Source organism: Pleurodeles waltl, chromosome 4_2, assembly GCF_031143425.1.
Source record: "Pleurodeles waltl isolate 20211129_DDA chromosome 4_2, aPleWal1.hap1.20221129, whole genome shotgun sequence".
Taxonomy (NCBI): Eukaryota; Metazoa; Chordata; class Amphibia; order Caudata; family Salamandridae; genus Pleurodeles; species Pleurodeles waltl.
This window is the reverse complement of record NC_090443.1, coordinates 1,018,030,696-1,018,051,216: the sequence shown is the minus strand read 5'-3', so window position 1 is coordinate 1,018,051,216 and position 20,521 is coordinate 1,018,030,696. Positions and strand designations below refer to the sequence as shown.

The following is a 20,521-nucleotide window of genomic DNA, read 5'->3' as shown; positions in this document are numbered from 1 at the left end:
TAGTGCATGGTCCCTGGTGATGTCTCCCAGCTGTGGTGCATGCTCCCTGGTGCAATGGTGCAGTCTCCCAGCTGTGGTGCATGGTGCCTGGTGATGTCTCCCAGCTGTGGTGCATGGTCCCTGGTGCACTGGTGCAGTCTCCCAGCTGTGGTGCATGGTCCTTGGTGCAGTTTCCCAGCTGTGGTACATGGTCCCTAGTGCAGAAAGGTGGGAAGATCAGGGCAGGGAGTAATCCTGACTTGGGTTTATTCTTTATTATGTGTTTGTACACATATTGGGGTCATGTTTCTTTGTTGTTTCTTTTCCCCACACATATACCATCTGCTGCAGCAGTTCTGTAGTCGCAACAGGAAGGTCAGTTCTCAGATATGCTGAGTCTAGCATCATACTCATGCGCTCCCATATGGTCTAGCGGTTAGGATTCCTGGTTTTCACCCAGGCGGCCCGGGTTCGACTCCCGGTATGGGAAGGTGTCTTTTTTTTTCATGTATTTGGTTTTTCCTGTGTTTTTTGTTCTATACATTTGTGATAATTATTCATTTATTGCGATCCTACTTTCTGTCACATCGTGAGGGATTAAAGCCGGACGATGTCCCCTAAGTGTCCATAACATTTTGCTGATACAAAAACGGTGATAAAATCCTCACTGAGATGAGTTTCATTTTAAAGGAACCTTCGCACGTGACCCCGCTGCTGCCACGAGGCTGTGATTTGGGGGGGCCGCCCCGGTTTGTCACAAAACCTGTAACTTTCACTCTCTGTGCGAAACGGCGATGCTCAACGTTTTCTTTTCTTTATATTTCCAAAGGTTGATAAAATAAGTGTTTTCAGACCCCTTGCTTGATGTTTGTGGATAGGAGCGCGGTTTGTGCCTTTTACGCTGGTTTACACATACAGGCCCGTATTTATACTTTTTTTAGCGCCGCATTTGCGCCTCTTTTTGACGCAAAACGGCGCAAACCTACAAAATACAATGGTATTTTGCAAGTTTGCGCCGTTTTTGCGTCAAAAAACGACGCAAATGCGGCGCAAAAAAGTATAATTACGGGCCACAGTCTCTCATCCTTGAGTGAGCAAATCGTCCATCACTATGTAGGGTGCGCATTTTATCCGGCTTTATTTCCCGGGATTTCTCAATTACATTAGATGGACTCAATGTCTGAGCTGAGAAAATGTGTTTGTCAAAAAAAGAGACATGTTTATGTAAAAAATTTGTCTTTTGCAGCTTTAGATTCTGGGCCTAGTTATCATCGCGTCACGCGGAGCCGCCAGTCACCTTGCAGTGCTGCGTGATGGGGAAGGGCGGGAATGCGCCGTTCTTAATATTGGAGGCGCATTTCTGGCTTTTCCCAGCGCACAATGTGCTGCTGAGCGCCAGGTGCCTGCGCTGTAAGCAGGATTGTTTTTGTGCAGGAAGGGACACCGTACTGGGCAAAACAATCCTCTGAGGCATTTCCTCTTTCTGAGTGTGCTGCAGAAATACACGCCTCACCTGCGGCCTACGTGTCGCTTAATGAAAAAAGCGCTTTTTCAGCAGTTGATAAAACACCCAACCACAAAGGGACTTGGACCCTCAACTTTCTGATCCACAGTCAGACTCTTTGTCCAGTAGGTCAGGTGGGCACCATTTGGCAGGTGCTGCAGTGCTGTTCACCCCGGCTCAGAGCATCCCTGGCCACTGTTCACAGCCCACACAAGCGCTGTACTAGAAAGAAAGGGCCTGCAGGCGCTATATGTCCTCATTGCCTCTCCACACAATCCCTTACTTTCCCAGGCCTCCTTGAGGACTGAGAGGTTAAGGTTTGGAAAAATGTCCTTAGTACCTGACGGTTTTATGTCCTTTCAAACTTGGGCGCCTCGTTGCGTTTGAACAAAATCACAAGTGCAGTTTGGCGTCCTCCGCACACCTCTGTTTACCCGTTTGGTCTCTCTGTTTCATCCTGAGCCTGTATTATTCTCATCCTTTTCTCTGTCAATCTTTATTCTTCTTTTCAGTCTCAGTGGTTTATTTTCTCTTTGCCTCTTTTTGTATTTCTCTCTCCCTAACTCTCTGTTGTATCTTTTTTGGGCTGTTTCCTTCCCACTCATGCATGTTACTGATGCTTCTGTGTGTTTTACCACTGAACAGACATGGCTAGACCCCATTTTTTGCCTGGTATGTGATGTAGCCAAAAAGTTGTTAGTACCCAGGGCCCCTGCTAACCAGGTTCCCTGGGTCAGATCTCTTTCCCTGAGCTGTTGTGAGGCATTGGCACTACTGGCAACACCTTTAGCTGCCACTATAAGTCCCTAATAAATGCTACTTAGGCACCCAGGGCATGTGGTACTAAGGGTAGGTCCCTGAGGGCAGCAGCAGTCGTTGAGCCACCCTCTAGGGCCAGGCATCCAGATCTACCCATCTCTATCATTGTAGGCTGAGTGCTTTGACGCAAACCTAAAACAAAAACTCGACATGGCACACTGCCTGTGTGCCCTGTCCAATATACACTGCATGCGCTATAGGTAAGACACCCCTTTGGCAGTCCTTCCAGCCCTAAGGCAGGGTGCACTATGATGTATGTGAGTGTGAGAAGGTAGCCTCTTTCTAGCCTTGTTACCCCCACTTTTGGCCTGTTTGTGAGTGTATGTCAGGGTGTTTGTCACTGTTTTCACTGTCTCACTGGGATCCTGATAACCAGGCCTCAGTGCTCATAGTGAAAACACTATGTTTTCAGTATGTTTGTTATGTGTCACTGGGATCCTGCTGGTCAGGGCCCCAGTGCTCATAGGTTTGTGGCCTATATGTATGTGTCACTGGGACCCTGTCACACAGGGCCCCAGTGCTCATAGGCGTGCATGTATATGTTCCCTGTGTGGTGCCTAACTGTCTCACTGAGGCTCTGCTAACTCTCATTACTTTCAAATTGTCACTAACAGGCTAGTGACCAATTTTACCAATTTACATTGGCTTACTGGAACACCCTTATAATTCCCTAGTATATGGTACTGAGGTACCCAGAGTATTGGGGTTCCAGGAGATCCCTATGGGCTGCAGCATTTCTTTTGCCACCCATAGGGAGCTCTGACAATTCTTACACAGGCCTGCCACTGCAGCCTGAGTGAAATAACATCCACGTTATTTCACAGCCATTTTACACTGCACTTAAGTAACTTATAAGTCACCTATATGTCTAACCTTTACCTGGTAAAGGTTAGGTGCAAAGTTACTTAGTGTGAGGGCACCCTGGCACTAGCCAAGGTGCCCCCACATTGTTCAGAGCCAATTCCCTGAACTTTGTGAGTGCGGGGACACCATTACACGCGTGCACTACATATAGGTCACTACCTATATGTAGCTTCACCATGGTAACTCCGAATATGGCCATGTAACATGTCTATGATCATGGAATTGCCCCCTCTATACCATCCTGGCATAGTTGGCACAATCCCATGATCCCAGTGGTCTGTAGCACAGACCCTGGTACTGCCAAACTGCCCTTCCTGGGGTTTCACTGCAGCTGCTGCTGCTGCCAACCCCTCAGACAGGCAGCTGCCCTCCTGGGGTCCAGCCAGGCCTGGCCCAGGATGGCAGAACAAAGAACTTCCTCTGAGAGAGGGTGTGACACCCTCTCCCTTTGGAAAATGGTGTGAAGGCAGGGGAGGAGTAGCCTCCCCCAGCCTCTGGAAATGCTTTATTGGGCACAGATGTGCCCAATTCTGCATAAGCCAGTCTACACCGGTTCAGGGACCCCTTAGCCCCTGCTCTGGCGCGAAACTGGACAAAGGAAAGGGGAGTGACCACTCCCCTGACCTGCACCTCCCCTGGGAGGTGTCCAGAGCTCCTCCAGTGTGCTCCAGACCTCTGCCATCTTGGAAACAGAGGTGCTGCTGGCACACTGGACTGCTCTGAGTGGCCAGTGCCACCAGGTGACGTCAGAGACTCCTTGTGATAGGCTCCTTCAGGTGTTAGTAGCCTTTCCTCTCTCCTAGGTAGCCAAACCCTCTTTTCTGGCTATTTAGGGTCTCTGTCTCTGGGGAAACTTTAGATAACGAATGCATGAGCTCAGCCGAGTTCCTCTGCATCTCTCTCTTCACCTTCTGATAAGGAAACGACCGCTGACTGCGCTGGAAGCCTGCAAACCTGCAACATAGTAGCAAAGACGACTACTGCAACTCTGTAACGCTGATCCTGCCGCCTTTTCGACTGTTTTCCTGCTTGTGCATGCTGTGGGGGTAGCCTGCCTCCTCTCTGCACCAGAAGCTCCGAAGAAATCTCCCGTGGGTCGACGGAATCTTCCCCCTGCAACCGCAGGCACCAAAAAGCTGCATTACCGGTCCCTTGGGTCTCCTCTCAGCACGACGAGCGAGGTCCCTCGAATCCAGCAATGCTGTCCAAGTGACCCCCACAGTCCAGTGACTCTTCAGCCCAAGTTTGGTGGAGGTAAGTCTTTGCCTCACCTCGCTGGGCTGCATTGCTGGGAACCGCGACTTTGCAGCTGCTCCGGCCCCTGTGCACTTCCGGCGGAAATCCTTTGTGCACAGCCAAGCCTGGGTCTACGGCACTCTAACCTGCATTGCATGACTTTCTAAGTTGGTCTCCGGCGACGTGGGACTCCTTTGTGCAACTTCGGCAAGCACCGTTTCACGCATCCTCGTAGTGCCTGTTTCTGGCACTTCTCCGGGTGCTACCTGCTTCAGTGAGGGCTCTTTGTCTTGCTCAACGTCCCCTCTCTCTGCAGGTCCAATTTGCGATCTCCTGATCCCTCCTGGGCCCCAGCAGCGTCCAAAAACGCCAAACGCACGATTTGCGTGTAGCAAGGCTTGTTGGCGTCCTTCCGGCGGGAAAACACTTCTGCACGACTCTCCAAGGCGAGAGGAATCCGTCCACCAAAGGGGAAGTCTCTAGCCCTTTTCGTTCCTGCAGAAACCTCAGCTTCTTCTGTCCAGTCGAAGCTTCTTTGCACCCGCAGCTGGCATTTCCTGGGCATCTGCCCATCTCCGACTTGCTTGTGACTTTTGGACTTGGTCCCCTTGTTCCACAGGTACCCTAGATTGGAAATCCACAGTTGTTGCATTGCTGGTTTGTGTCTTTCCTGCATTATTCCTCTAACACGACTATTTTGTCCCTAGGGGAACTTTAGTGCACTTTGCACTCACTTTTCAGGGTCTTGGGGAGGGTTATTTTTCTAACTCTCACTATTTTCTAATAGTCCCAGCGACCCTCTACAAGGTCACATAGGTTTGGGGTCCATTCGTGGTTCGCATTCCACTTTTGGAGTATATGGTTTGTGTTGCCCCTATCCCTATGTTTCCCCATTGCATCCTATTGTAACTATACATTGTTTGCACTGTTTTCTAAGACTATACTGCATATTTTTGCTATTGTGTATATATATCTTGTGTATATTTCCTATCCTCTCACTGAGGGTACACTCTAAGATACTTTGGCATATTGTCATAAAAATAAAGTACCTTTATTTTTAGTATAACTGTGTATTGTGTTTTCTTATGATATTGTGCATATGACACTAAGTGGTACTGTAGTAGCTTCACACGTCTCCTAGTTCAGCCTAAGCTGCTCTGCTAAGCTACCATTATCTATCAGCCTAAGCTGCTAGACACCCTATACACTAATAAGGGATAACTGGGCCTGGTGCAAGGTGCAAGTACCCCTTGGTACTCACTACAAGCCAGTCCAGCCTCCTACAGTGAGGGCATAGCTGCATGAGTGATATGCCCCCACTGTGTCCTTTCCAAACCTGGGACACAGTGAGTGAACAGAGCAGCCATTTTAAATGCACGAGCTGGACACTGGTCAATATGAGTTTCACAGCTACATGATGTTCACTCTGAACCCTGGGTTGTTTGGTCTCAAACAACTCAGAATGATAAATCCAAACTGGTACCAGTATTGGATTGATTAACCACATGTACCCAGGAGTGACCTTAGAGGTGCTCCCTGTAAAAGCTAACTACCCTGGCATGGTTGCTAGCCGGTCTTATCAAGCCTGCCACCTCCAGACTCAAATCTGCATCCCTGGGGTGAGAGATCCTTCTCTCTGGGATTCAGAACAGAGCCCTTCCTGGGTGGAGATGCTAAAACCCTCTCCCTCAGGAATGTACACTGCTGGCGAGCTACAAAGGACTTACCACCTTTGAAACTTGACCTCCAGGCCTGCTGCAAGCAGCAGATGGCTGCCCCTTTTGCAAACTCCCACTTTTGGCAGCAGCAATGGTGGAAAATCAAACAAAGGACAGGAGGAGTGGCCCTACCTAGCATCCAATCACCCCTAAGGTGTTGCATGGGAGGTGGACTCTCTATTTCATTTTCCTCCATCTTGGATGGAAGGAAAATAGCCAATCAGGTGTATGGAAGTGACCTCTGCCCACAGGAAGTGGTCACTTAGTGGGTGTAGCCACCCAAAGGTAGGTGACCCACTGGTCACTGCCGGGTTCTCCCTAACACGCCCACTAAATACAGTATTTAGTGAGCATCCTTAGACCAAGAAACCATACTCTAAGGACTCAAGAAGACCAGCAACAAAGAAGACTCAAGGCATGAGAACTGAAGACCTGCTGCACAAAGAAAAGGCACAAAACCCTGCCTGCTGCACCCAGGACTCGACAATCACTGCTGAGTGGTTGCGTGGACACAGAACGGACTCTAAAAACACCCAGAGGACCTCCACTCTTCAAAACTCACCAACGATCTCCCTCCAGAGTGAAGGCATCACTCTGCAACCTCAAGAAACCACCAAGCCAGTGAGGTCCACTTCACTGACTAGCTGCTGACCGTGGAACCAGATGCCACAGCCAGACCAAACTTCACACCATGAACCTGGGACTGCCAGAAGGGAGCTATGAGAACTAGAGTTGCCTTTTGATGCCTTACCTGTGCAGGTAGCCTGTTGATCATGAGAAAGGGGGGCAAGTCGTAATTTAGGGGAACAGACCAGTCCTGAGAGAAAGCATCTGAGGCTGGCGCCAATGGATCCGGGTGCCAACTGTAAAATTGAGGGAGCTGGGAGTTGAGACGGAAGACAAAAAGATCTATTGACAGTGACCGGACCATTTGTCCTGGATGGAATGAAAGATTACGGGATGGAGTTTCCAGTCCCTTGAATCCCGGAAATGCCGAGAGTGGCAATCCGCTACGGCATTGAGGTTGCCCGGAAGTTACTCTGCACGAACCGAAAGTTGGTTTGAAAGGCAATATTCTCAGAAGGCTTTGGCCAGTTTCGCAAGAGGTTTGGATTTTGCACCCCCTAAATGGTTTATATATATTACTGCTGAAATGTTGTCCATTCTGAGAAGGATAGCGCAGCAAACTCTGTTCTTTGCAAGGCTTCTGATTGCAAAGGAGCCTGCAAGCATCTCTAAACAATGTATATGCAAATTGGACTCCTCTAAAGACCATGTACCTCCAGTCAATATTGGACCACAGCTGGCTCTCCAACCCGAGAGGCTTGCATCTGATTCTAATACAAGATCTGGGGCTGATGCAAAAATTGTTCTGCCGTTCCAGGCATCTAAATGGAAGAGCCACCATTGAAGTTCCACGCGGTAATCCTGATCTAACGAAACAGAGTCTGAGTATGCAAGGCCCTTTCTTAAATGCCACATTTTTAACCTCTGGAGAGCCCAATAATGGAAAGGACCTGGGAAGATGGCTTGGAAAGAAGAAGAGAGAAGACTTACTATGCGAACGAGTGACCTGAGGGAAAGGGAAGAATTTCACAGAACCTGAAGAATTTCAGATTTTATAGATTTTACTTTTGCAGAAGGGAGGTGAAGAGTGGCAGAAACCAAATTTATTAGGAAACTGAGGAATTCTATGTGTTGAGTTGGAGAAAGGAAAGATTTTTCTTTGTTGAGAACGAAAAATATATCCTTTAAAAGGGAGCAGGTAAGGGAAATGTGGGATTGAAGAGATTGAATACTCTGGTTCATTAAGAGTATATAGTCCAGGTAAATAATGAGTCTTACACCCTGAGATCTCAGAAGAGCTATTACCGGCTTCAATAACCATGTAAAACATCAAGGAGCAGAAGAGAGACCGAATGGAAGGGCTGTGAAATGGAAGAATTGATCTAGCCATTGAAACTGAAGACATTTTCTGTAACCTGGATGAATAGGAACAGAGAGATAGGGGTCTTGCAAATCCAAACGAACCATCCAGTCGTTTTGAAGAAGGGTATCTCTGAGGTGAAGAATCGTTTCCATTTTGAAACGGCGATACACTACAAATTGATTGAATACCCTGAGATTGATTACTGGGCGCATCTTTTTTTTTTTCTTTTGAACTAAAAAGATGGAGCTAGTAAAACCTGACGAGTCAGGAAGACAAGGAGCGATCGCTTGTTTTTGGAGAAGGGACTGCACTTCTGAAGCAATTAGATCGAACATTTCTTTTGAGAACTTTGGTGAATGAGGAGGGGAGGACTGAAAAGGTTCTGAGTAGAGTTTGATAACATAACCTTGATCTGTGTTTAAAACCTGAGGGTCTGCTGTGATTGACAACCATTTTGGGAGAAAAGAGCGAAGATAGCCCCCTCTGGGCATAAGAAGGCCAGAATGAACACTCACCTGATTTATCAGAGTACCTGGAACCTCTGGGGCCTCCGCCACGGGCACCTCTGCCTCTTTGCAGGTAGAAGTGAGGCTTGTATTCTTGGTAGGAGCTATTGTAGGAGCCTCTGGAACCTTGGTTGTTGTAACCACGGCCGGCAAAGTGGTTCCTTCCTCTGCCAGTCCTGACAAAAACCAGTTGGGAAACTGTTTTCTTCGGGGATTGCTGAGCCTTGTCCAGTGACGCAAAAGTAGAGACGTATTTACTCAGTTCTTTGACAAATCGGCAAACAGCAAACCTTCCGCTTTGATACCAGGATCCACTGTAGCAAGGTTAAACAATTTGGGATCCAGTTTGAGGAGTAATCCCTTCCTGCGTTCATGGGTGATGGCAGAGTTAGCATTACCCAGCAGACAAAAGTCACGTTGGACCGAGAGGGACAATTCTTCAGGGTCTATGGTAAAGTTATCCAGCCTAGCCGATTCTGCCAGATCAAATATACGAGTCCGTGGACCAACCACATCCAAATGTTTGTCCTGACATGAGGACCAAGCTTTGTCTACACCCTTGCGAGCGTCCTTGCCAAATTTAGAAAAGAACGTAACAAGTGCTCGGTCGGTGGAGGGAGTGATTGTAATTTTTTGAGGGAGAGAAGGATGTGTGCATTCAGATCTTAATTTTGATCTAGTTTGTTTGTCCAAGGTAAAATGTAATCTGGAGGATACATATTCACCAACATGATCCGCAGGAAGCCACTCTGTAGAATTGGGATGATGAATATGAGTGGGATTGAACATAGGGACCCCATCCGAGTCCATTACCACATTAGGTTTGGGATCATCCTGTTGTGCAATTTTTAATTTCTTTGCTGGATTAGGTGATAGAAGTCCTCCATTATCATTATCAGATAAATCATCATCTGAGTCCACGTTAGCAAAATCATAGCTGTATCTGGGATGGAGGAGGCCAAAATAAGTGAAGAAATATGTTTGGCTTTTGGGGTGCATTTGGCTGAAATCTTCTGTTTTTCATGAGTATTACCCTCCTTAGAAGGAGGCCTGTGAGGAGCCACATCCTGTGCCTTGCGTGAGGAAACCTCACCAACCAATAGTGCCACATTATGTTTTTTAGGTTCTGAATTCGCTAAAGGGCCCTTTCTGCCTTGCCCCGTAGAATGAGCCAACATTGTCTTAGACCTAATGTTAACAATAGAAGTTTCTAAATTTTTTGGAATTTTGCTAATTGAGGCAGACACTGCCTGTTGTACAGAGGCTTGAATAGAACTATTCAATTCCTCTTTAATGTTGGATTCCTCCTCTGGAGCCTCCTGAATTAAAGGAGAGGTATCAATTTCCATTTCGAATGAAATGAGGTTGAAAGTAACTAACAATTCAGACAAAAAAGGGTTAAAAAACTCAAGGGAGTGCTCTTGAATGAAAAAGCTGAGGAGGAAAGGGGAGGTAACGAGGGCGTGATAAACGAGTCCTCACTGTCAGAAGGAAGCAGGAGACTCGATGAGGAGCCAACAAGGAAAACGGAGTGAAACGAAGGCAAAAAACCTGGCCTAACTATGTCCCATGGAGCGCACTAAGTAGCATGTAATCAACCCTCAGAAGCATCAGGAAATGGCAGACACTATCTGAGGAACGGTTTCTAACCATCAAGAAGCGCAAGGGGAAGCGGGCTAGAGGCAGTGCGGCAACGTGCCGTCTAAACAGAGCCTCAAACGAACAAAAGCGCAGCGCAAATCCTGCAAACTATAATAAAAGTGTCATTAAAACCATATAACATAGAATACCAACTATTATAAATAAATAGGCGGAGAACTACTTAACTTGACTGCGAGCAGCAAGGAAAGAGGGCTGTTCGCAGTCAAGTGAGGTCATAATATGTGTATACTTTGCTGATTGGTTGTATTTGATGAACTATGTTTCTCTTCCTATTGGCTTATTTATTTTGCTGTATGGAATTTGTAGTTTTATTGTTGACTGCTGCTGCTGAATTAAAGCAAGAAAAGATAAGCATAATAGGAGCCTCCGGTCTTGACATAAAATTTAGGGTGAGAAAGTGAAGAGACTGAGGGCAGAGATGGCCCTTCAGGGGCTGATGCAGCGTCACATACTGGTAATTAGCGCACATTAAGATTTCTGAAACACGGAGGGGCATGGCCAAGGCGTCAAAATGGTGGTCGCACTTTCATAGTGCTCTGGACCCCTCCGTCATCTGTCTCCTGCAAGGAACACTATCCGTTCCCATTGGCATCGTTGTTGCTCTCCCCGAGGCTCTGCTGCCCCACCCGGGGAGAAATAGAGAGCTTCCCGTCCCACCTGGCCCAAACACGAGTGGGTTGCTGCCGAGGCCGCCGGCGACTATGATGGCGGTCAGAGGATGAGGCCGAGGAGTGGACTACCCGGGGCTGGGACACGGCGGTAGCCCGGACGCGCCCACGCACCCTGCCGCGGGGTTTCGGTGCGGCGAAGCAGCGCACCTCACTGTCAGAGGCGGGCTGCCATTGAGAGCAGCCGGGGGAAAGCAGAGACCTGCGGCCTCATCGCCCCCCCCGGAGCAGAGAAGACAGGGGAGAGAGTAGAGTGAGGATTCCTCCGGTCCGTGGCCCAGACGTGGGCCGATCAACAGTCCGGAGCTGCCAAAGCCCTGGTCCCGGGCTATAAATAAGCGCCTCGTCGCGGGACGCGGGATCGCCCGGGGCCCTGCTAAGACACACACGCGCCCATTGCCTACCGAGACAAAGAAGGAGTCGTGCCGCCGCTGGAGACTGAATTAATGGGCAACACTGAATAGAGGTGAGCCGTGGGCTGGGGCTGCCACCCAGGAGTCGAGACACAGAACCAGCACCGCTGGATGGGAGGGAAGCATCCTTGTGATCTCCTCCTCTCCCCCTTTCATTGAGGTGGGGGCCCGGCCTTGGATGACGGCACGCTGCTGAACCGCAGGGACTGGCCTTCTTCCCCCCCCCCTCTGATCTTCTCTTCCCCCCTCACCCTCTGCCCGGGTGTGTGACTGGGACCTGAGGTCACCCCGGGGGGTGAGTTGGAGCACCGGCGGAGGCGGTGTCATGACCACACAAACTTGCCAAGTCAAATCAAAGAAGTGCATGAGAAAAGCAAAGAGATATCCTCAGTGGAGACAGCAAAGCCCAAACTGGAAGAAGGTTTGCAGAGTAATCTTGCGCTTATTTCAAAGGAAGAATCAAGAAGAGAAGATCCAAGATGGCCGCTGTGAGTCCTGAAGGTTAGTTACAGTTCTAGTCTTGCAATCGGTTGGTTGCTAGGTTACGAGCTCTCCAGCTGGAAGCCTTGCACTTCAACTGAGGTCTGACAGGAATCAGCTGTGTGGAGAGAGAGCGCGCTTCAGAGCAGAAACTCCTGTGAGGTAAAATTACATTTGAAGATTATATTACAGAAAACGGATAAATATTGTCAAGGTTTATTCGAAGAGTTTGATAGTAGACCGTTCCCGTGGAAGTCGGCAAGGCTACAGAGTTAATGTATGAATTAACCTTATGTTTACAAGGTTCTTGTTTAAGATATTAAAGTCAAAGAAAAAACGAACTTTAAAAGAGCAAGTAACTACAAATGTCAAGGTTATAAACGAAGGCCAAGTTTAAAGGAGAAACGAACTGTTAACAAATAAGCATTTACAAATTCAATGGTAATAAACCAAAATAGAGTTTAAAAGAGAAACAAACTTAAATAAACAAGCATTTACAACTACAAGTCATCGACAGATGTCGAAGTAAGGAAGGAGAAACTAACTGTAATAAACAAGCATTTACAAATACAAGTTATCAACAAATGTCGAAGTAAGAAAGGAGAAACGAGCTTTAATAAACAAGTATTGACAGAAGTCACAATAAGACAGGAGAAATTAAATAACATCAGCTGATTTGAAGAACGCATTATCACCAACTATATATATATATATAGCAACATAAAACCAATCTCTAACAAAGGTTGAGAAGTTTTTCCAGAATCAGTTATAAGCATTTTTTTAAGAAGAGCTATCATTTATAGAGAGAAGCAAGGCTACAGAGAATTCAGGGTGAGTGAAGAAATAATAGAATTAAAGAGAATTAAGTGTTGAGAGTAGAAAGTGAAAAACTGATGTTGTATGTCCCTAGTAATTGCGACTGTGACTCTTGCAGGAGCTGTATCCAATCTTAGATGTGAAGAGGCAGACTGAGTACTGGCGTTCATCATCTCTGTGGCAGTCTCTCTACCATCCCATTCCCCTTTCCCCCTCCGGGGTACTCAGCACGAAGGATTAAGGAGTTATCTTCTGCTTCTGAGGAAATCGAATTGAAGTATCCTGACAGGCGGGGCGATTCCTGGAATGAGCCCATCACCGGAGGGGGGACAGTCTGGCTAATGGAGGGCTGTGACTTTTCTGAGACCTCGAAGCTGTTCGATTGATCCGCGGTGTATGGAAAGGCGTGGCGGAACTTGAACTGGACCCCAAAAGAAATCACTCCTGGCCCTGATCTAATGTGCGACGGCCTCATCGGGCTGCGCTGGTGACCCGCCCGCTGAAGCTCTTGTGGGGCTGGAACTGTGACCAGATGCCATGGGCAAGGATAAGTCAGCGCGGTAAACGATGGCACAAACGCGCATAGACCAGTTCACCACGGGGCAACCGGGTCCCGTACGGAAGACCATGCTCCGAGTGGAGGTGGCGAACCACGGACGACATCCGGTGAACTAGCGGCGATACTTCAGGCGATCCAGGCTTCCCAGGTGGCCGTTGAATCCAAGATAGGAGAAGTTAGGGTGGACGTGGCCCTGGTCCGGGAAGATCTTCGCAATGCCACGGCCCGAATTACAGAAGCCGAGTCCAGAATTTCCACAGTGGAAGATGATGTGACCGCTCTCAAGGCCCAAGTCTCAGCGTTGACTACTTGCACGTCGGAACTGCATCGGAGAGCCGAAGATGCGGAGAACAGGTCTAGACGTAACAACCTTTGTATGCTGGGTCTCCCAGAGGCCACAGCAGAGTCATCCCTGGCCACATGTTTGGAGGACTGGTTCCACTCCTGGATGCTGGCCGACCGCCTTACGCCATGGTTCGCGATCGAGCGAGCCCACAGGGCAGTGCGGTCAAGACCCCCGCCAGGCTCCCCGCCCAGGCCAGTAATAATTTGTCTCTTTAATTTTAAAGACAGAGATGTGGTGCTGCAGGAAGCGCGCTCCAGAGGGGACCTTCTGCAATGGAGCGAAGGTCTTCCTTTTCCCTGATTACACGTATGAAGTACAACAGCAGCGTCGCTCATTCACCGAGGTGAAACAGAAACTGAGATTAACGGACATCCAGTACCGCCTCCTGTTTCCGGCAAAACTCTGTGTGTTCTACAGTAATAAAACCTACTTCTTTGAAGAACCGGCTGCGGCGTGTACCTGGCTGACAGAGGAGATCCCACTGGGCACACACAGGCAGGTCCAAAGCACTGCCAAATCACCAAAGGGGGCAAAAACCCGACCGACGCCAGCGTACGCGCTCACGGTGACGCAGTGTGCGATGCGGATCCCGCTCAGAATCCCTTTTGGAGACCCGCGAGGTGGAGCTGCGGAGCCCACGACCACTAGAGAACTCTGAAGACACTCCGGGGAGCCAAGACCTGCAGAGTGTGACACAGTCCCAGCTGGGGTCCTTGGAGGACACAGACTTATCCCACAGCCTGGTACTGTGATCCCACAAACGAGAATCATTTCTTAAAAAGAACCAGACTGTCGGGAGGATGAACACTATGCCAACTCTAGCTACTTGCTGTTTACTGTGTATTTATACTTGATCCGACACCATGGAGGGGTCCACCACCACTACCACTGCCCTATCAGTTAACGGTCCACCTCACCAGTTCTAGAAGTGAGGTACTATATATGGGTGACAGATGCTTCTGGGGGGAAGTATGGGGAGGGGTGGGAGTTGGGGGGCAAGGAAGTTTAGGCCTGGTTTCCAAGGCCAATGTTATGGTTTTTATGCTAGCGCTATATTTATGCTTGTTAGTTAGTACACAGAGCAGGGGACATGGAGTCATAGTCGACACAATGGGGACACGCGGTTCTCGGCGGCAAGGACAAGAGACAGGCTGTTCGAAGTTTCTAGGCCTAATAATGAAGAGCTGTGATATCCATTATGAGAATTTTTCAAAATCACCCACCCCCATGAATCAGACACAGGTTATTTCGTGGAACGTCAATGGTCTCCTTGAAAAGATCAAACGTACTGCATTGTTTGCCTTCATACATAGATATCGACCAGAAGTACTCCTGCTGCAGGAGACACATCTCCTGGGAGATAACTGCCCCTTCTTGGCCCGCCGGGGTTTGATAGGGTATATCATGCAGGGTTCACACGCGGATCACGGGGGGTAGCCATACTACTACACCGTACATTCCCCATGACAAACATCCAGATATGGAGGGACAGACAGGGACGCTATGTGGCCATCACTGGCAAAGTTGAAGGGGCCACAATCAACATGATCAGTGTTTATGCTCCTCCCTCCTTGATCAGTAAAACTCTCCAGGCCCTCACCAAGCTACTTTCAGACTTACCCCCTGGGCTTACTATGCTAGGCGCGACTTCAACGCAACCCCAGACCTGACCTTAGATGTAGCCGGCCCACTCTCCGCGTATAGACACACATCAGCAGCAGGAATCACTGGATGGCTCTCTGCGACGGGACTCTGTGATGCCTGGCGGATATGGCACCCTAGACGGGGACACTTCACTCACATTTCAGCGGCCCATGGCTCACAATCCAGAATAGACCTGGTGCTACTCCCAAGTACGGACTGCACCGCCCTTTCACATATTGAAATACTAGCTAGAGGAGTTTCTGACCACGCACCGCTCCGGTTCATCATGGGCCCGCTCGGTCTCGGTCCCGTCCTATGTGGTGGCTAAATGCGTGGTACGTCCAAGATAAAAGCTACACTGAGCAACTGCAACAGGCACAAAGAGAATACTTTCATTTGAATGAAGGGTCAGTGACCTCCACGGGCGTTCTATGGGTGGCGGGCAAGGCGGTGTTGCGAGGCACGGCTAAAAACCTGATAAGAAACCAGGAATGCACCAAAACCCAGCATATTGCACAATTGTAGCTCCGGGCGATGTGTCTAGAAAACGAGAGTGCAACAAACCCAAGAGAGGGGGTGACGCGACAACTCCTCCTAATCTGGGAAGAAATCCGAGACCAATCCCTGGAGGCTGCGAAACACCTGTGGAGGGCCAGCACCGCAAAAATCTATGGGTGGGGGGACAAAACCGGGAAAATGCTGTATTGGCTGGTGTCCCGCCATCATGCCTCCAGGATTGTCCCCAAAATTTATGACGGGGAAGAGAGCCTTGTTGTGAGACACCCCGAAATAGCAAACGCCTTTGCCAGATACTACCGTGCATTGTACCAGGCGTCTGCACGGGTTGACCTAGGTCAGGCCCGCCGATTATTGGATGTGGTCCCCCTTCCGCAGTTACCCGCGGCGGAGATGCAGATCTTAGAAGAACCTATTAATGCAGAGGAAATTGGGGTAGCCATCTCTGCACTAGTTACGGGGAAGACACCGGGTCCCGCCGGGTTCCCCTTGGAGTATTACAAAGCATTTAGAGAAGACCTAACTCCACACTTGATGCGCCTCTTTGCAGAAGTGGAGACGGACGGATCCTTCCCCTGAGAGTTAGACACCGCCACGATTGTAGTGCTCCCAAAAACCCAACCCCCCTTGCTACACTGTGCAGATTATAGACCGATATCACTGATCAATACCGAAATTAAAATCATCGCCTCCATCCTCACCGCGCATCTCAAGAGGGTTCTGCCGCAACTAATCCACCCAGACCAATGTGGGTTTATGGCAACCCGCAGTACACAACACTTTATCCGTCGACTACACGTGGCTCTGGCGGAGCGACACCGATTGCCCCGAGACCTTGCCTTTTTACTTATTGACTTCGAAAAGGCCTTTGACTCGGTTGACTGGGGGGTTCCTTTTTTTGGTGCTCCGACGCGCGGGCCTAGGACCGAGATTCCGCTGTCTGGTCCAGGCGTTATACACCAAACCTACGGCCTGCGTACAGGTCAACGGGGTCTTTTCCTCTACTTTTGAGGTTCACAGGGGCACGCGGCAGGGATGCCCCTAATCTCCCCTTCTATTCACCGTGGCCATTGAGCCTTTGGCTCAGATGATCAGGACAGACCCAGTATATCGTGGTTGGAAATGGGGCCCCTCCCAAAAAGACAGGATAGCGCTATACGCCGATGACATCCTGTTATACATGGAAGAACCCAGTATAACAGGCCCGAGAAGTCTCTGCCTCTTACAGCACTATGAACAAGCATCGGGGCTCAGGATGAACTCCACCAAATCAATTCTGATCCCATTGGCTGGTTCACGTGACTGCTTTGACTGGCAAGACACAATACCCCTATGCAGGCTCAGCTTTAAATACCTGGGCATCTGGGTGTCCCTCCTACCTGAAATGACGTGGGCCAAAAACCTATCTCCGTTGCTAGCACTCGTCAAAACAGACCTGCAGAGATGGCAAACCCTACAGCTAAATGTGATGGGCCGAGTGGCCCTATATAAGATGATGAGCTTGCCTAGGCTCCTATACACATTTCAGAACTTTCCCCTCCCAATCCCGCACTCCTGGTTCAAAACTCTTGAAAGCGTCACAGGACGGTTCCTCTGAAGGGGTGCCAGACACCGAGTAGCGACACAACAATGCTGAAGAGGGGTAAATGACGGGGGCCTGGGTGCCTCAGACCCCTATCTGTATTATTAGCCACCCAATTGATTGTGATCCATGATTGGTTCACCGGGGGATGGGACGACCCGGCTTACCGGATAGAATTGGAGATCCTGGGCTTCCCACGTATTCTTGATTTGCTATACAGAACTCCACTTCCCTGAGACATGGAAGAAATAACTAGGGTGGTTTTTCTGGCGTGGCACGCCGCACTACAGTATACCCGCTGGAACGCTGTTGTCACTCTTCAGACCCTGCTGTGGAGGGGGAGATGGTTAAACGCACCTGCAGCGCTGGAAGGATTCGCATAATGGGACCTGCTGGGCATTTCCTTGGTGGGAGACGTATGGAGAGGGGAAGCTATGAAATCATTTCAAGACCTGCAGGTAGACCTTCAGCTAAATCAGACACAATTCTTCAAATACCTCCAACTGAGACACGCCCTGAGGGTCCACTTGCCCACCACAGGTCCCATGCCAGAATTTAATCCACTTGAGGCCAAACTGCTTATGGGGAACCTGGAAGGACTAGGTATCTCTCAAATCTATAAAATGCTAATTAACAACGCCCCCGGTAACTTAAGCTCTATTAGAACCAGATGGCTTGGGGCCCTGGAGGAGGCGGAGTGGAGGGAGGCCTTGATGGCACCTAAGATACTGGCGGTGTCGGCTAGACTTCGCGTAGTGCAATTCTATTATTTGTACGGAGCGTATCTGACACCATCTAGACTGCACAGGGCGGGGCTCCGCCCCTCTGCCAAGTGCCCACGATGCTCGAGCGAGCCTGCAAATTATTTTCACATGGTCTGGACCTGCCAAGTGATACAGACGTATTGGGACAAAGTGGTCCAGGAACTGGGAGGGGCCCTGGGACAAGAGGTACAGAAATCCGCAAAGTTAATTCTGCTAGGGGTGATGGAGGAGATGGAAGGAACAAGCGCAAGGCGCGCCCTGGCTGCCACGGCCATGCTGGTCACCAAAAGAGACATTGCTGCTGCCAGGAACTCCCCTGAGGACCCGTCACTCCGGAAATGGAAAAGAGGTGTTGATTGGTGTGCAAACTAAGAAAAATTGGTTTATGAATCCAGGGACTGCCCTCGGAAATTTGAGAAAATATGGGGACGATGGATGGACTTACTGCCATAGAACAAAGGAAAAGCATGGAAATGAATGCTGTAAGAGGACCTGAACTGTTGTCTGCTTTATGGTCCGCAATGTTGTCAATTGTTAATATTGATCTTGGGTTGAAGATGGAACTCTATATGTCGTATATGTCTTCTACTCAGACCTTTTCTTCCCCTTTAAAACAATAAAAATTGTTTATAAAAAAAAAAAGATTTCTGAAACACAAGCGGAGTGAAGACTTTATTGCCCCAATAATAAGAGCCGAGGTGGGGCATTCACTTGAGCAGCAGTTGAAGGAGTGTGGAAAGAAAAGCAGTGGGTTGGGTCCTCTGCTGGGGTCAAATATAGTTATCTGCTCAGTGCAGTGCCTGCAGCCCCTCAGTGCAGCGCCTGCAGCCCCTAAGTGCAGCACCTGCAACCCCTCAGTGCAGCGCCTTCAGCACCTCAGTGCAGCACCTGCAGCCCCTCAGTGCAGCACCCTGTAGCCACTCAGTGCAGTGCTGTGCCTCGAACCCCTCTTTGCAGCGCCTGCAGCCCCTCAGTGCAGCGACTACAGCCCCACAGTGCAGCACTTGCAGCCCTTCAGTGCAGCGCCTGAAGCCCCTCAGTGCAGCACCTTGTAGCCCTTAGTGCAGTGCTGTGCCTGGAACCCCTCATTGTAGGTCCTGTAGCCTCTCAGTGCAGCGACTACAGCCCCTCAGTGCAGCGCCTGGAGCTCCTCAGTACAGCGGCTGCAGCCCCTCAATACAGCACCTGCAGCCCCTCAGTGCAGCGCCTGGAACCTCTCAGTGCAGCAATTCCAATCCCTCATTGCAGCGCCTGCAGCCCATCAGTGCAGCGCCTGCAGCCCCTCTCTGCAGCGCCTGCTGGGAACAGAAGCAGCACGTGCTGCAGGTGATGCCTGTGGGGGGCCTCCAATTGTCCTCTGTGTAGCACCGCTCTCTGTCTTCCCTACAGCACTGCAGTGAGAGCCACTGCATGCACTGCTTTAGTGATGTGCACAGTGCAGTGCTTTAGTGAGGGGCATAGTGCAGTGATTTAGTGAGGGATACAGTGCAGTGCTTTAGTGAGGGACACTGTGCAGTGCTTTAGTGAGACACCTGTGCAGTACTTTAATGAGGGCCATTGTGCAGGGCTTTAGTGAGAGACGTGTGTAGCGCTTTAGTGAGGGACTGTGCAGTGCTTTAGTGAGGTACATTGTGCAGTGCTTTAGTGAGGGACTGTGCAGTGCTTCAGTGAGGGACATTGTGCAGTGCTTTAGTGAGGGACCGTGTGCAGCCCTTTATTAGGGATACAGTGCAGTGGTTTAGTGAGGGACTGTGCAGTGCTTTAGTGAGGTACATTGTGCAGTGCTTTAGTGAGGGACTGTGCAGTGCTTTAGTGAGGGACATTGTGCAGTGCTTTAGTGAGGGACCGTGTGCAGCCCTTTATTAGGGATACAGTGCAGTGGTTTAGTGTTGGACGCTGTGCAGTGTTATAGTGAGGACACAGTGCAGTATGTTAGTGCAGGACACAGTGCAGTGCTTTAGTGAGAGGTGTCGTGCAGTGCTTTAGTGACGACACAATGCAGCGCTTTATTGAGCTGCACTGTGCAGTGATTTAAAAACAAACTCACAATGTAGAATGTTGCAGCAAGTTTGTGCATTGAAGCGTGTGGCAGGATTTCTAAAGGACGTTTTGTGCTCATTTCTTAGAATCACCAAGTCCCCAGCAGCATCTTGACTACTATAAAAACAAAGAGGTTGAAATGTTTATTCTCTGGAGCTGCTAAAGGAATCTGACCACGAAGGGACTCGAACCCTCAATCTTCTGATTCGAAGTCAGACGCCTTATCCATTAGGCCACGCGGTCACCACATGGGTGATGCTGATGTGCTGTGCACCCCGGCTCCACATAGACATGCCCTCGAAGGACGGGGCACAGCTTGCATTAAAGGCAGTGAATTGTGCCCATTTTTACAGAAACTGCCTCAGAGCAGCTCTTTGGCTCAGCCTAGGTAAGCCAATATAACAAGCTCCTCGACAGTCTGACGAGGCACTTCATCTGGGTACCGACTCCCTTATTAATGTTCTGTTTTTTTATT

The 20,521-nt window shown here is 49.4% G+C and overlaps 2 non-coding genes across 2 annotated transcripts; one reads left to right on the top strand and one right to left on the bottom strand.

Annotated features, from left to right (window-relative positions):
* Nucleotides 1–397: 397 nt before the first annotated feature.
* On the top strand, nt 398–469 carry TRNAE-UUC (transfer RNA glutamic acid (anticodon UUC)). The gene has a single exon. It is a non-coding gene; the product is annotated as a tRNA-Glu (tRNA).
* A 19,747-nt stretch (nt 470–20,216) lies between these two features.
* On the bottom strand, nt 20,217–20,289 carry TRNAR-UCG (transfer RNA arginine (anticodon UCG)). The gene has a single exon. It is a non-coding gene; the product is annotated as a tRNA-Arg (tRNA).
* Between the last annotated feature and the right edge of the window lie 232 nt (nt 20,290–20,521).